The sequence below is a fragment of the Trachurus trachurus genome, assembly GCF_905171665.1.
Source record: "Trachurus trachurus genome assembly, chromosome: 11".
NCBI lineage: Eukaryota > Metazoa > Chordata > Actinopteri > Carangiformes > Carangidae > Trachurus > Trachurus trachurus.
Genome location: NC_139904.1, coordinates 8,127,673 through 8,143,634, shown reverse-complemented (window position 1 = coordinate 8,143,634; position 15,962 = coordinate 8,127,673).

Sequence of the window (15,962 nt, the reverse complement as noted above, 5' to 3'; positions counted from 1 at the left end):
CAGAAACTTTTGTTTTGTAAATATTTAGTGTCTTTGATTATATCACGTTGAATCATCCAGGAAATGACTGAGAACTTCATCTAATCTTCTATTATTATTTTAATATTGTTCCTTTGATGTTTTGTTTTGTTCAGGTTACATCATCACCTTTATCCCCAAACCTAATCTTTACAAAAAATCATGTTACTTAAAAAGCAATAATGTTAAAAAAAAAAAAAAACTTCACTAGATACAGTACTTATGACGTTTACAAACTTTATTACAGATTTAATCATCATCATTAAAAAATCAAACCGTGATAAAAAACACACAAACACCACTTGAATTTTACTTTTCTTTTACTTGCATATATAAGATCATGTGGTGTGTTGGATGTGTGTGTGTTTGTTTGGATCTGGAGCTCTTAACAAAATCAAGCCTGTTGTTAAGTTCAAAGCCTCTTTAAAGTGCAATGACTGTGTGTGCTGATCAAATTCAACCCCACAGAACTTGTTGAGGTCGTTGATGGATCAAAAATCAAGGTCCAGTGTTTGATGGATGGTGAACTGAACCATGAGATGTTGTAACTGGAATTAAAATGAGTTTAAACTACAAAAAAGTTGTGTAACTAAAGGTCAATAAGGAAAAATCCATTGTTTGTCACTAATACTAATGTTAGTCCCCATGTCGAATCCTTTAATTATTACAAAAAAGTTTACTTTAAAAAGAATATCTTTCAAGTAAATTACTTATTATACTGTTGATTGTCATCTTACTGTCACACCAGAGTAGCTGTAATGACCTAAACCAGCTTTCAGCGTCTGTTCATCTACAATGAAAGCATCTTATTGTGAAAGCTTGGAGTGACAGGGTGAAGGATGAATGGATGCTGGAGCGAGTGGAGAGGATTCCTGGTGTAAAGGGACACTGCTGCTGTTTACGCTGTTGTTTTTATAACTTCACTTGGAGCGGGGTTTTTTAAGATGTTTCTGAACTTACGACGGCGGCGTAACGCTGCTCCACAGTTAACGTCCCACCGGAGCGTAGATTTACACCGACAGGTCTCGGTTACGGGGTCAGATTTAGAGCTTCTGTTCTCGGGGCCAGAAACATGAGTTCACTGCTCAGAGAGAGACAAAACGGAGGAGGTAGGTTAGAGTAGGAGGGTTAGAGCTGCTGGTGTTTTCTCTTTGTGGATGAACTTGCATGAATATAATGTAAAATCTCTGCTGCAGCATCACGTTGAAAACACAGTTAAAGCTGATGCCAGAGTCCCGAGTCCATAAACTCAGCTTTAACCCCTTTAATTGCTGTTTACTGTTTAAAACACTGGTAATTAAGCAGCTTGTTATTGGGATGAATTAAGAGCATTATCTTTTTATGAACAGCCAATTAGAGCTTTAAACGGCTCTGAGTATTTGACTGATGGCAGCAGTTTTTCCCCCCACGATTACCTCATAAGAGGAAGCGAAACCTCGTAAGGCTCAGACTGAGGGAGGCTTTATGTGTGGATATATATGTGAGTGAGGGCTGATGGACGGACAGAATGTGTATGCGCAGGTATTTTTCCAGTATAAACATGATGCAGCGATGGAGGTTTCACTTAAACGAGCAAATAAAGTGGTAAATTAGCTCCAAACTGGAGACAGGAGGAGAAACTGTCTTCACTAGGCCGAGCAAGGAGAGGGTTTATGAGACGCAGCTATATGGTACGGTGAGCTCATGAGGGTCTTACATACAGTATGTACATAATACATATAGAGTATTAGAGAGCATGGAAAAATTGATGAATAAAGCAGTCTCAGTGTTGGGGAACAGGGCCGTTGCACAGGGGAGAAAGGGGATTATATTCTAGGGGCCCACAGCCCAGCGGACCTTTAGCTTTTGTCTCAGTTGCACATTCAGGAGGTTTTTACCTGGAGTCCAATCATCCACAGACGTGTTCTCCTCTCAAAAACAAGTGATTGAAACCAGAAGAGATACAAAAGGAGAATTCCGGCCATTTTTGACCCCTAAATCGTTGTCCTGATGGTCACCCAGCGTTGGGGGGAGCAAAAAATGCAACTAAAATTGATGCAGGCAACCGGAGTTACACCATGGCGAGACGGCGCTAGGGATAGCAACAACGCTAACCTATGGGGGCAATTCTTTCAACCATAACAAACACTCATAAAACAATCAAATATCTATGGTATATGACTGGAATCATTACCAGACACCACTGAACTCATATAGTGTACAGTACAAACAGTATAAACTTTGTGTTTTTGCATGTAGTCACTCACCTCTGAAACATCCTGGAAAGACATTACTATCCGATCGCAGAGCGCCTGCTCTCCCCGCCACAGAAACAAACACATTTTCCTCGTTGTGATGATTTCTTTACAAAGATAAACGATCTGAGATATTTTGGACATTACCACTGCACTGCTCCATCGTTTATTTTTGTAAAGAAATCATCACAACAAGGAAAAAGTGTTTGTGATCAATACTAGTTGAGTGCTAAATGTCCATCTTTAAAATGTGACTTCAAGCTGCATGAAACACAACACTGTCGTTACGTATAATTAACATAATCTCTGGTTTGAGAATGGAAACATTTGTGATAATATAAAAACTCAGCTCATCAACATCTACAACACTGGTTTTATTGCTTTTAGACATTTTAACGTAAGAAAGTTTAATAATTTTGTCTATTGTGAGCTACATTATTATCAACTTACTATTGGTTGGTGAAGGAAACTCCAGCCTGTGACTCTAAAACAGGAAGAACCTCTTCTTCATTCTTCGGCCCGTCCATTATATTGATTAGATAAGTGTACAGAATTTTACGTAAAAGTTTTCAAAATTGACTTTTTATTGTGTTTTAGATAAAAAAGTCATCAACGGATTCTATAGTTCTTATTAACAATGTTACAGCTCTTTATGTGTTTTCTTAAAATGAAAAAAAAAAGACCTAAAGTGCTTTGTAAGCTCTGTCTATGACGACAGTGAACTGCACCACAGGAGAAGATTTGGATATTTTGCTCAAGGGCGCTTCAGTACCATCATGTAGTATATGATCCCACTGTTGTTGGCTCATACCATCCCTCTGCTGCAACTGCTGCACATTATAGTCAATGGTTGTAAATGGTGAAACGATGGCGCAGGTTTACAGCAGCCATTACACAGCACCCAGAGCAGTTTGTCTTTTCCTGCGTTAAACACTTTATGGACACAGCGAGGGCCTGTGTGCGCCGGGAGTCTACCTCACAGGCGGCCATGTTTGTCTGACATTTGATTGAGTCTCTGATCAGATGGCAATGCTTCTGCAGGTAAATTCACTCATGCATCTCCTCTTGGTATGTTTGTGTAATATCTATCAGAGGTAATAATCAGTATGGTTGATCCTCTGAGGAGCATGCATGGCGCCAACATGCTCATTTGATTTTTATGTCTTTTGAACAATCGGACATGTTTTATTTTGGAGTGAAGGTCAGAGACTCGTTAAGTTTATCTTCATCCCCTCCACAGAAGAAGTAGCCTGACATCATCGTCCCTTCAGGCTCGGCTACTTGTGGGGTAAAATTAAAATATATGGACGCTACCAGGAGCTCGGAGTTAAACCTCCAGCCGTGCGGCGCTGACAGTCAGCGGTCTGTCTCTGTCTCCGTGCCAGCAGAAACACGGAGATCAGTCACAAAAACAAACAAGAACTTCCACATGTTGGTCGTATAATCTGTTCTCTCCTTTCACTTTTTTTTTTTACAGCTCACGTGTGTGAAGCCACAGGAGAAGGAGGAAACATCAGGACACCATGTACTGTTACCTGTTCACCTGTTTACCTGTTCACCTTCCCAACAGGTGTGACACAACAGACAAAATCTCTCCTTTGGGGATTAATAAAGTATTTTTGATTCTTATTGCGATCTTCTCACCTCAAAAACAAAGAAAGAAAAGAGATTTTTAACCTTTAAATCTTTCTCTTTTTCCTGCATGTCTCACAAAGCAATAAAGTGTTTCAAAGAGCGTCTCAGATGTCTCACACTTGTCTGTCCATCCACCCATCGATCGTACCACTTATCTGTGTACAACTGGAGCTGATCTTAGTCCCAGTCTGTCACATCCACACCTATGTGCACTTTTCTTGTGCTTATGAATGAGCTCTTCGAATCTGCACTGTATGCTCTTAATCCTATTTTATGCTCCATATTATTCTATCCTTTTGTTTTTTTTCTCCCTCTCTCGTTTGCTATTTGATTTTATTATTCGAATGCCTCCAGTTTTCACTACTGAATATTTATGTCCATATAAAACTCAATGAGTTACCCTTACGCATTAAATGTGCTATACAAATTATGATGCCTTGCTTTGCCTATTAATAAAGTTTTTATGTCTTTGGAGAAAATGCAAACTAAACGACGAAAAGCCCCGAGTCTCAACTCGTAACTGAAATTAGGTACGTAAGGAATTTCACTGTAATTACTTGTAATTATATGCGACAATAAAGTAAACTTGAAATTTATTTCCCCTCATCTTAATTTCAGCGTCGTCTACATTACAGTGTGTTTCTGTTTGTCCTTTATTTGCCCGCAGATGTTCCCGCCGTCGGACACGTCGCTTCTCTTCTCCTCACAGCGCGACACAGACACAGAGACAGTTTAGACCTGGACCTGGATCCTCGGACCTGCTGACAACCTGACATTTCCTCCAACCTGGAAATGAGTTCATGGTAGGAAACCTGTGCTGTGTGTGTGTGTGTGTGTGTGTGTGTGTGTGTGTGTGTGTGTGTGTGTGTGTGTGTGTGTGTGTGTGTGTGTGTGTGTGTGTGTGTGTGTGTGTGTGTGTGTGTGTGTGTGTGTGTGTGTGTGTGTGTGTGAGCGCAGAGTCTTATCTGCAGAGACAGAAGAAGGACAGGGCGTTCATTGTTCTGGCTGAGGTGGAATATCCCTGTCACTGCTGTAAAAAAAAAAAAAAAAAAATCAGACTGAATGGAGACGCAGACGAGGAGAAGGAGGAAATAGAAGCTCGGTGGAAAAGAAGTCAGTGAACTTCTGGCAGCACGAGTGTGTAAATCGGTGCTAATCTGTTCCTGGGACGTTTAAAGAGGAAATGATGTCTGAGTTTTTCTGCCCTTTAGAACAAAAAATCATCACAGTTCATCTGCAGGAGACTCAAACCAAAGCTGCAGGTTTTCAGCCGGTGGCCACGCTTCACTCTGTTTGTCTCAGTGGGATTTAAAACAGATTCAGGTGGAGGCAGCTCGAGAAGAAGCTCCATCAGTTTGAGAAACCACATGGTCATCAGGAGGAGAAACAGTGCAAACACACAGCTGCACCTGATGGACGTAAAGAGCATCGTCGACCAGTTCATTCCTCATGTCAAAAACATCTGATCCTGTATGGACCTGCTGCTCCCAGTGTTTCCCTTCCAGTCAGAGCTCCAGAACTAAAATGATTAGATGATCAATGGATTACATGATCAAGAATGATCATACCAGCTTCTCAGATGTGAATATGGTGATGAATAATCATAGTGAACTTGAGATCATACAGCGACGTGAACTTTTGCTTCAGGGTTTAATGAGCAACATTTTACAGTCAGTCGCTTTATCTGTCCACAAAGGTCAATTAGTTGTAACACAGAGCACACCAACCCAGCAGAAACACTGATTTGAATTGTTTTGTTTTTTAAATTAAAGAAAAGAAAAAAGGAGGGGAAAAAACAATGTTGTCTGTCATTGCTTGCTTCCATAGATGTAAAACACAAAAACAAAGAAACATGGTCATTATAATAACCACTATAATAAAAATATTAATGTTCTTTTGGCTTTCAGAGCTTCTGTAACTTATGGTTCATGATCAGACTTTACAACCAAATAATCTTAATTTTCAACATTTTTTAAGTCATTTTTCATGCAAAAAGAAAACACCACACAAGAGTCTCAGTATCCTTCATTTTATAATGCTTTTAGATGCTTTTTAATTTTACATAATTTTACATGATTAATATCTTAAAACAAGCAGGCCTACATGGTAAAAACTGCCTTATTGATCTGTGGATTTCATTTCTGAACCTCTGTTAATGATTTTTCACTTGAATGACTGTGACTCAGTCAGGCACAGACCAGTTGCCAAGCGAGGCTGAAAACCTTCCTGAGGAATGTTGGATTGTGGGAGTTTGAGGATTTCTCTACTCTGACTCAGGAAGTGGGGTTGGATGAGGTCATCACAGAGGACCTGAGCGGTAACCGGGGACAACGCGAGCCAAAACAGCCTCAATGAACACTGGAGACGGAGAGACTCTCAGAGGGGTTTGTCCTCCACTTCCATTTACTCATCTTCTTTTCCTTCTTCTGTCATTTTAGTTTATTTTGACCAATGTGTTTTCTAATTGTTTTCAGTCACAGGCCTGTTTTACACTTCAACTCTCACAAAATGTTGATCTAGTGAACAATCTCAGACACTATGTTCAAGAGCAAAAGTGTGCTCAATGATCAGTAATGTGTGGAGCAGATAATCATCTATTCAAAGGCCTTTATACTGGAACATCCATCACAGATACAATTTCTGAAAAACATTAATTGTCCCCCCCAATAAAAATACCCTTAATTATTCAATATTGAAAAAATGTATTTTCAGACTTCACATTCTTCACATTTTAGATTCACATCTAAAAAGAAATGATTGAAATTGTGGAACAAATGATATTGACAAATATATTTCTGACTATCCACCTCTAGTCTCCTCCACTACCACTAGTTTCTTGCACAGACACTCAGTACGTTTACATGACACTTGAAAAAAACGAATTATTGCCTTAATCCGACTATAACTGGATAACTGAAGTGCATGTAAACACCTTAGTCCGACTGAAATCGGAGTTGAGAACTCCGATTAAGACACCCAGATAATGCGATTGGAATTCGATTTTCTCCGTCATGTATACACCTTAGCCGGAGTATAACTGGACAATGCATGTGCGCATGCTCCACAACAGTAGAGACGGCACCAAGTGGAGCAGAGAAGCCGCCCGAATCCGGCAAAGTAAAGAAAGAAAAACCCCAACGTCAGCGCCGATTCAATGCATTTCACACAGCGCGACGAGCAACAGTGTTTTATATAAAAAAATAAAATAAAAAGAGAGAGAGAGAGAGAGAGATGAAAAAAGGAAGCCTGTATCCTATTCTCAGCGCGAATCCGGCCCGGACTGGCGCGTCTGGTCGGGAACTGCAGTTGAGAGTTTATTTTTAGTAAGCTTATAAGTTGTTTATATTCAGTTTTTTACGAGGTGACAGGAAAGTCAACAGGACAGGGGGCGTATTAACCCGCTGAAACAACGGGTGACGCCGCATGAGGGGGCGGACCCCGTCAGTTATTCGATTTTCTCAGTTGCATGTATATTGAGACAAGGACAGAAGTCCGACTTGAGCCAAAATCGAATTTTGAGCATAGCTCGATTAAGCTCTGCATGTAAACGTACTGACTGATGACATCAGCAGGCGTTAAAAAAAACAACCCCCTCAATCTTAGGGCTTCATATTTTGATATTCATCCACATCAATTAATCATGCATTAAGTAGTCCCGTACACTGGGAGAAAAGGAAGATGGTGAGAAGAATTGGGGATATGGGAGGGATCTGGGAGGGTTAGGGAGGCGAAAGATAAGAACGTGAGACATTACATACCCGAGACCCTTAAAATTATGATTTACTGATATAACATTTCAGTAAAAAGTGATCCGCGCTGTTGGCTGTTTGGGACAAATAACAAGAAAGGTATGCACAATAAATGATTCTCTGTGCAGTACTCTTTGAATGATATGGCGAGTCTCTATGAAGTTGTGATTTACAGTGGCATGGTATGAGTTACAAAACAAATTTGTATCCCCCCAATCCTGACATCGGATCTGCACCCCTGGGCCCAGTTGTTCAAAGGTAATCCGATCGGATTTTGGATAATGGATTGGATCAAATCTTGAAAATGGGTTGTTCAAAACCAAAAACGGATTCTGAGATCGGATTAGATCACGTAATCCAATCTTGGTTTTGATCTGGATAAAACCCTCAGTTTGAGTTGTTCAAAACTTTTCAGTAGGATCGGGATAACTTTGATCCAAAAAAACAGGATTATTCTGATCCCAGCAGTTGTGTGGATTCAGGGGGGATTTCAGGAACAAAATGTGATTTAAATTAAATTCAAACTGGTCAAATAAACAATATTCATAATGTAGTATATATACATGTATTGATTTATATTTTGCACCTAATTTTAAACCACAACAGTGATTAGTAAATAATGTTAACTTTTGAATATTCTACAACTGAAAAACTTTTCACCAACTACTTTTCCCCAAACTGAATTTAATGAAATTTGAAGTTTGAATTTTAAAATTTGATGTTTGAATTTGAAACACATCGGGAAATAGTCACAATTTCCCTAATGTACTGTATATTTGCTTTTTATAATGTATTTTAACAGCCCAACCAGATGGAGTCTGGCTGTTTTGATTGATTGATTAGTCTCTATTACGAATATATTAAAAAAGAAAAAGAAAAGGTCACATAAAATAAGTAACACATTATAGTGTCCTAAAAACAAGTCCCAAACAAGTATTTAAGTCAAAAACAAAGTCTGGCTGTGAAGAAACAACAAAGAGAACAGAAAACACATGCACACTTTGAGTGACCTCATGCTGCTGTTCTACCTGTTGTTTACTGACCAATCAGCATTCAGTGTGATGCACAGTCCCATCTAGAGCACTCATTATCCGGATTTAGTAATCTTGAAAATTTGGATTTGGATCAGACTGATCCAATCCAACTTTGCGTTGAACAACTGGGATAGAAGTAAGACGGATTACGTGATCCTGGATAGCAAAAAAAGGGATTTCAAAATCCGGATACATTTTATCCAGATTACACCTTTTGAACAACTACACACTCAAAATCAGTGTCATAATCCTCTTTATTCAAAGTCTTTCCTGCTTAGACCAACGTCCATCCACCAGGTCAGAGGCAGCTGCAGCAACACAGACGGTGACTCACGGTGCTCAGGTGTTGATGTGGTGTCATGTTCCCTGCACTGCTCAGGTGAGCACCATAAAACCTGCAGAACCGACTGACTGACTGAGCTCCTTTAGCCAAATATCACACGACACAAAACAAACAGGAGCCAAGTTTCCATCCAAACACTTCGTCATCACCATCCATCACCCCTCAATGATCCGATGTGGAGTCACATGCATCAATTGCGTCAGACTTTTTAGTCATTGTCTGTTTCCACTTTGTTTGACACCATTGTTTCCACATCAGCCAAGAAGATTTTTCATTTTTTATTTAAGATTTTCTACATTTTTTTTCTCTAGCTTCTTGAAAACGGGCCTAAAGACAGGTGGATGGAAACTGGCCACGTGTCCACACTTCACCTACTACAATGTGAAAAACAAAGTTCTGTGAGCTCTCACTTACTGATGGCCATAAATCTCACAGTGTTTTTAAAGGAATATCTGGAAATCTTTAAGAGTGGAAGAATCATGCTTTTATTTGTTTGGACTGTGATTGACAAGAGGCAGAACTTGTGTTTGGACGTTGGGTTGTTCATTCATGGTAGAGAAGGAAAATTAGAAGGAAACATTGACAGTGACGGACTGGAATATGAAAACAAAATCCGTCTTCTCGAATGTTTCAAAAACAAATAACAAAACGTTCAAGTCCAATTCTTCAGATTCAGAGTCAAATTGAATCCTTTGTGACTCCACAGCGAACAGGATGAAGATGTGATTGTCTTTAGTCAGATGCTGAGCTTCATGATGGAACAAACCTCTTCATTTCATGGCACCGGTTCCTCCCTAAATTGGATCCATCCCATTACTGACCCATTCAAAGCTCATTCTTCCCTTTCAACTGCTTTTATTAGTCAGCCTAATCACCAGCATTGCTCCCTCCATCTCATGCATCATTACCAGAATTTGGGAGGACGTTTCCAGACGATGAGCGTGGGGCTCTGCCCGTTACTGTCGCTCAAATGAAAACCATTGCACCGCAGCCACCTCGCTTGTACCCACGTCCTTTTATTTTTCCACTGCAGCTCCGACCGCTGTGACCACTTCACTGTTTCCCCCCTCGAAAAAAAAAGAAGAAGCCATTTCGTCTCATCACAGCGTAGCTCCATCATGCAGCACCATCATTATCTAAAAACCATACCACATCTGCTTTAAATTCATTATGGGCGAAAATTACTTCAAGTTACTTCAACGCTGATTAAACAGAATGACCGAAATAATCCAAAGTGTTTCACATGCCACCTTACGTTACTTTGGATTTAGTACAATGACCAATGCATGCAGACAAAAAAAAGAAAAGAAAAAGTGGGCTACATGGTGCTGCGTGTTGTAACAGGTACAGAAAGTGCAGGTGCACAGTCAGTGTGTCATCTGCACTAGGTCTGAATCCGTGCATTCAAAGTTTAAAGGAGCACCAGGAGCATCGGTACAGAACCTGATAGATTTGATGTTGTGGATGGGCCTTCTACAAAAACATTTTAAATATCCACAATAAAACTAAAATACAATGAAGTTTATACTATATTAATGTTTTCTGTACTTTATCTTGCTGTCAAACTGCTGCCCCTTCCTCTGGAACTACGTTTTGTCAATAGTTCAGCAGTTAAAATACTGTATTAGTCTGCAGTTTATCTGCTGGACACTTACTATGGTTAGAGTTCCTACCTTTTATGAAGAAATAATGGAGCTGGCTTTGAGGATGACCCCATCCACTACAGCTCACCAATCAGCTTCTGTGCTGGTGCTGCTCCTCTAAAACTCCAAAACTGATATTCTGAACTGCTGTGTCCCAATTCAGGGGCTGGATCCTTACATACGGATGGCCATATCAACCGTTGGTAAATGGGACAGTCCAGCCTTTGGAGCATTTCCTGATAGTGCCTGAACGCATCAACGTCCTAACATTAAACAGTTGAAAGTTGTGGCTTTTTTTTATACTCTTCCAACAGCCTTCAAATGCATCCTGAAGGATGTCAAGCAATTCAAGCAATTCACTTCAAAGCCAGTCTAATGTAAACTATATTCATATGCTGCTGACTCCAAAATAAATATTATAATATATCCCAGTATTCAACTCAAGTCATTTGTAATGGTGATTAAAAAATGTGAAACACAATCAAAGAGGTTTGGTTCAACAGTGAAGAGACAAACGGAGGTAAACACACATGGAGGGGGGGGGGGGGCTTTCACCTGGGAACCATTAACCTGACAGCTGTGTTTCCAGGGTGGGAGGAGGGGGAGGGGGGAGGGGGCTCGCAGTGCAGTCATGTGTCCCCAATAAATGTGTTCCCTCTTCAGCCAGATGTTCAGGTTTGCATTGATGGTTTTAACAGCTGCGAGTGAAATATGCATCACTAATGTAACACAGGGACCTGCAGACGGCCGTGTGTGTCCAGCTCTCAATATAGTTCTCAATAACTGTCAGTCACACAAACACACACGAGCTCGACTGCTTCAGCCCCGTCACTGCAGAGAAGCTGCAAAACACAATTAGCTCAATTACAGTTTCATTTCAACATTTCATTGATTTATCCTAAAGAAAATTATCATGGTAAATGTAATGTTAGATATAATCATATCAATAAGCTGATTTGATGTTTACCTGCATATTGTATATAAATCTTATTCAAAGATATTCAGGCCTCAGATTTTTTTCAATATGTTTTAATTGATAAATGAAAATAAAAGAATAATGGAAAGAATGTGAAATTGATCATAGCTACTCATTTCAGCTTTTAAGCTAATTTTGCATTTTTATAAGTTGTGATGTTATAATACTTTTTTTCTATAAGTTACATGTTGTCAGATATCAGTTAAAATTGTGAAAAAAAAATTTCATTCAAAAAAAAGAAAAAATATCAACTAATTTTGCAAATCTGCGTTTCATAATCAGGATTTATCAGTGTCACAATTTTATAATTCATATTAAATGCAACTGTGGAAATTTTTACGTTTTTAAGTTGTGTTAAAACAGAGTTTTAGTTCATATTCAACTTCACACATCTTTAACTTGATTTTTATTGCTTGTCTATAAAGTGAGAACACCCTGTTCTTCATATTTCTCTCTGACGTTTCCATTTTTCATATTTCTGTAAACGATTCAGTGAATTCTTCAGTGCCTTGCTCATGAGTAGCACCTGCTGATAGAAAGGGAATGTACCTCCCCCCCACTTTGTTTTCACACCATCACAGACTATTTGAGTGGAAGAAGCAGGAGAATTTATCACGTCATAAATCCATGTTTTGAAATTCTCCAGACAGGACGCTGAGCCAGTTGGCTGCGGTCGACATGTTTGAAAACAGGAAGCAGATTCAGGATGGAGATGCAGCTGCAGAGTTAAAGCTGTGATTCAGGTCCGCTGTGAATCCACCACCAATACACACTCACACACAGACACACACACACTCACATGTTCAGTATCAGAGAGATTACAGGTTTTTTTCAGTGCGGTCTCCAAGGACTTGACCGCTTGACTTGACAAGGGCTCCCGAGACATGACAAGATTGATATTATAAGCAAATGTAAGAGAAACAAGGGGAAAAAAATACTGTTTCAGTTTGACTTCACCTCTTTAAAAAAAAAAATCTGATCACTCTTTGGTTCGATGAGACTGTGAGATCATGATAAAAAAGTAGATAAAAATCAATACTGAACAGAACAACTTGAAAAACATCGGACACACAGTTTAATTGTACTAGCATAACTCAATTATTTTTGTAAGGTTATAAAGTGGCAGCAAATACCTGTTTAGCCTACTTTTCTTTCAGTTGGGTGTTTTCCGTCACAGGTTGCTTCAGGTTATGTACTTTCATGTGTGACAGATTTTAGCTATTCATGATGGTGTCCTGAAAATAAAGTCAATATTAGCTATAAGGCTGTTTCCTTTTCCTTTTCAAGTGTACACACGTTAGATTCACTGTTTGTCTGTCACCTCTGAAAAAGCTGCAAGAGTCTGAACAGAGACTTGTTGTGCTCACTGAACAAACAGAGCTGTGGATTCAAGGTTTAAATAAATGAAGTTTGATGAGTTTTGACAATATCAAGAATTTTAAATGTAAGAGTTTGACTTTAACACGCAAACTCCTTTCATCACATCTACAAAACGATGCACCTGCACAGTTGCACGGTTGGATATCAAATCCTCTCCTGCTCCATGGACCTGTCAGTAAGCCAAAGTCAACGGCAGACCTGTCCTCCTAAAATTACCTTTGCAACAACCAGACTACGGAAACTGGGTTACTGTCTTGGAGCTAGACCAAAGGAGGGGGAAGACGTACCGTACGCACAGCTGGAGGAAATGTCATGGAGCCGCCTCCCTGTGGGCCCACCACCACCACCTGCAGGAGTGGCTACACATCAGTGCAGTGGAGTGCAGAGTAAGCAGAGGCCTAGGGGTCAGAGTGTTATAAAACCTTCATCATAAATTAATCAGGGGCTCCATCCATCCATCCATCCATCCATCCATCCATCCATCCATCGATTTAAAGCCAATCATGTCTTGTCATCTTCTTCTTCGAGTGTCTCCTGGAATAATGCACCTACAGCAGTGCCAGTTGTCACGGTTACCACAATAAACACATTTCCATAGTGGTGTATCCATCATCACCGTGGTTCTTGTACTAGTGGTCATTGTTTGATTTGGTGCAAGCACAAGTAGGCTACTACTTTTTCAAGGCAAATGCAGAGACTGCTTGCCGAAAAACTGCCCTCAACCGACGGGAACGTGCATCAGTGGTTTTGCATGAATTTACCTCTAAAACAACTCTGTCTCGTAACGTGACATTATTATCTCATAGCGTGGTGAATGTGCAGGTCACAACTTGTCCACAAGAGCGTTTTGGAGTTGTTGAATTGTGTATTTGATGAGTTTGATGAGGGAAACCAAGAAATCCCATGAGCCTCTGTAGCGTATCTCTGAGCAGCTCGCGGCTCTGCTCCGCCATTCTAAAAATAGCTTGCACCAACAATTAAAGGTAACAAACCTACTTCTAAAACTATAGGGATTATGGCAATGGGCCAATTTGCCAAAATGTTGAACTATCCCTTTGAGTCCTATGTTTCACAAACCCATTCATCCACCATCCACTATCGATGACGTACAGTACTAGTATGACTTAAGGGCTTGTTTTTCTACAGGAGGACAATAAAACCCCAGAAATAAAGTCAGAGAACCACTGAACCACTCGTACCAGCTGAGGTGGGGGAATTCAAACTAGCAACCCTGCATCCACAGGCTGCTGCTCTGTGCACACAGGATGAATGAACATGATTAAGGCTGCGACGGCGCTGCCAGCTTTCCTGTCGTGAATCGAACAAGTACCTGCACTGTGCTTCGGTTCATTTATTAAGGCAGGAAATTCTCTGCTCCTGGTGGGAGAAGTGTGAGTATAACTGAATCAAAAATATTTGAAATGTAAATCCTCTTTCTTACTTCAGATATAAAAGAAGTTGTGTGAGCTGAGAGAGACAGGACACGCATTCAGTTTGCTCAGCGCGCAGCTTTTCAGGAACTGGTGGGGGGGAGAAAAAAAGCTTGTTTTACCTACCGACTCTCATGAGTTTTATTTTTAAAGGCCAAAATAAAGATGAGGTTCATTTATATTGAGGCTCAAATGACAGATTTAAGAGCTCTGAATGTGTGAAATGACACATGAGAGAAGAGGTGGGTTTCAAGGATCTGTCAGAGCAGAGAGAGAACAGGATATGAAAAGAAACTATGAGTTTCAGAGTTAATTTTGCATCCTTCATGGTGCCTGTGGAGGATTTTCACTGCACGTCATCAGCTCTCACCACCTTAATGGTTGCATTTCAGTTACATTTACTTGCTTCCTACGAAAACATGAGCTATTAATATACGAGGAAACCCAGTACTTCTACTAAAAAATGTAATCCTTAGACGCTTCCAGTCCTGTTAGGTGCTATATTATTTTCAATAAATCTTGGGATTGGTTATGCCATGAAGGATCCACTCATTGGGCCTGTGTGTCCATGGAAAAGAGGGATATAGCCGCGTCCTCACATGCAGCCTCCAAAGGAGCTAATTGCTAAAAGCTAATTGATAACCTGTTTGTTCTGTGAAATAGTTGAAGAGGGGTGAGTTATCGCTCTGTTGGGGTGCACTCAGTCACTGCAATGGAGATTTTCCTGACTTCCACATCAGTCAGTCCTCGTGGGAATGGGGAAAAAGCATGTACAGGTGAGAGGTGACGTGTTTTGGCTTTTTTTGTTTTTTTTACCAAATCCCAAAGTGCAGCTCAATGTCTGAAAGTCAACTGTGCATGACAGTGAACAGTGAGCGGGGACTTGCGGTTTGGCTACTGGTGTTTTCTTACCAGTGGAAACCAGTTGGGGAAGAAAGAAAGGAATAAACAAAGACAGAAAGTACTCTAAATCCCTCTTCTTTCTTAATTTCCAGTTTCTCCTTACTGACGATTGTTATTTGAGAGAGGACGGAAAGAAAGAAACAAGTTGTGGTGGTGAAGGGGGACGCGTCACACCCCTTGTCCTCTGACCTTTGACCTCAGTGCACAAGGACAGCTTGAGGAGCTTGAGTCTTGAATCTCTGCAGGATCCAGAAGAATAGCTCACAGAGGAGAAGCATCCAAGTCCTGCGCTCTGAGGATCAAGTGTGTAGGCGATTTTTATCACAGTAACAGAGTTTTGTCCAGCAGCACCGAGGAAGATGAAGATGGAGACGAAGATGATAATGATGATGTCTTTGGATCCCTCCCGCTCCCCGCTGAACCTGCGATGACATCAGTGTTTCTCCTTCTCCCTGCGGTGTCCTTCCAGCAGTACTTACCTTCAAATATTTAGTTACCAGATCCCCTGATGATAAAACAAACTCACATCACAGATGTGGCTTCACAAGCTGTTGATGTGGATCTGCTCCTGTTGGCTACCGAAAACACCACACTGTTGTGTGTTTTTTTTTTTTTAA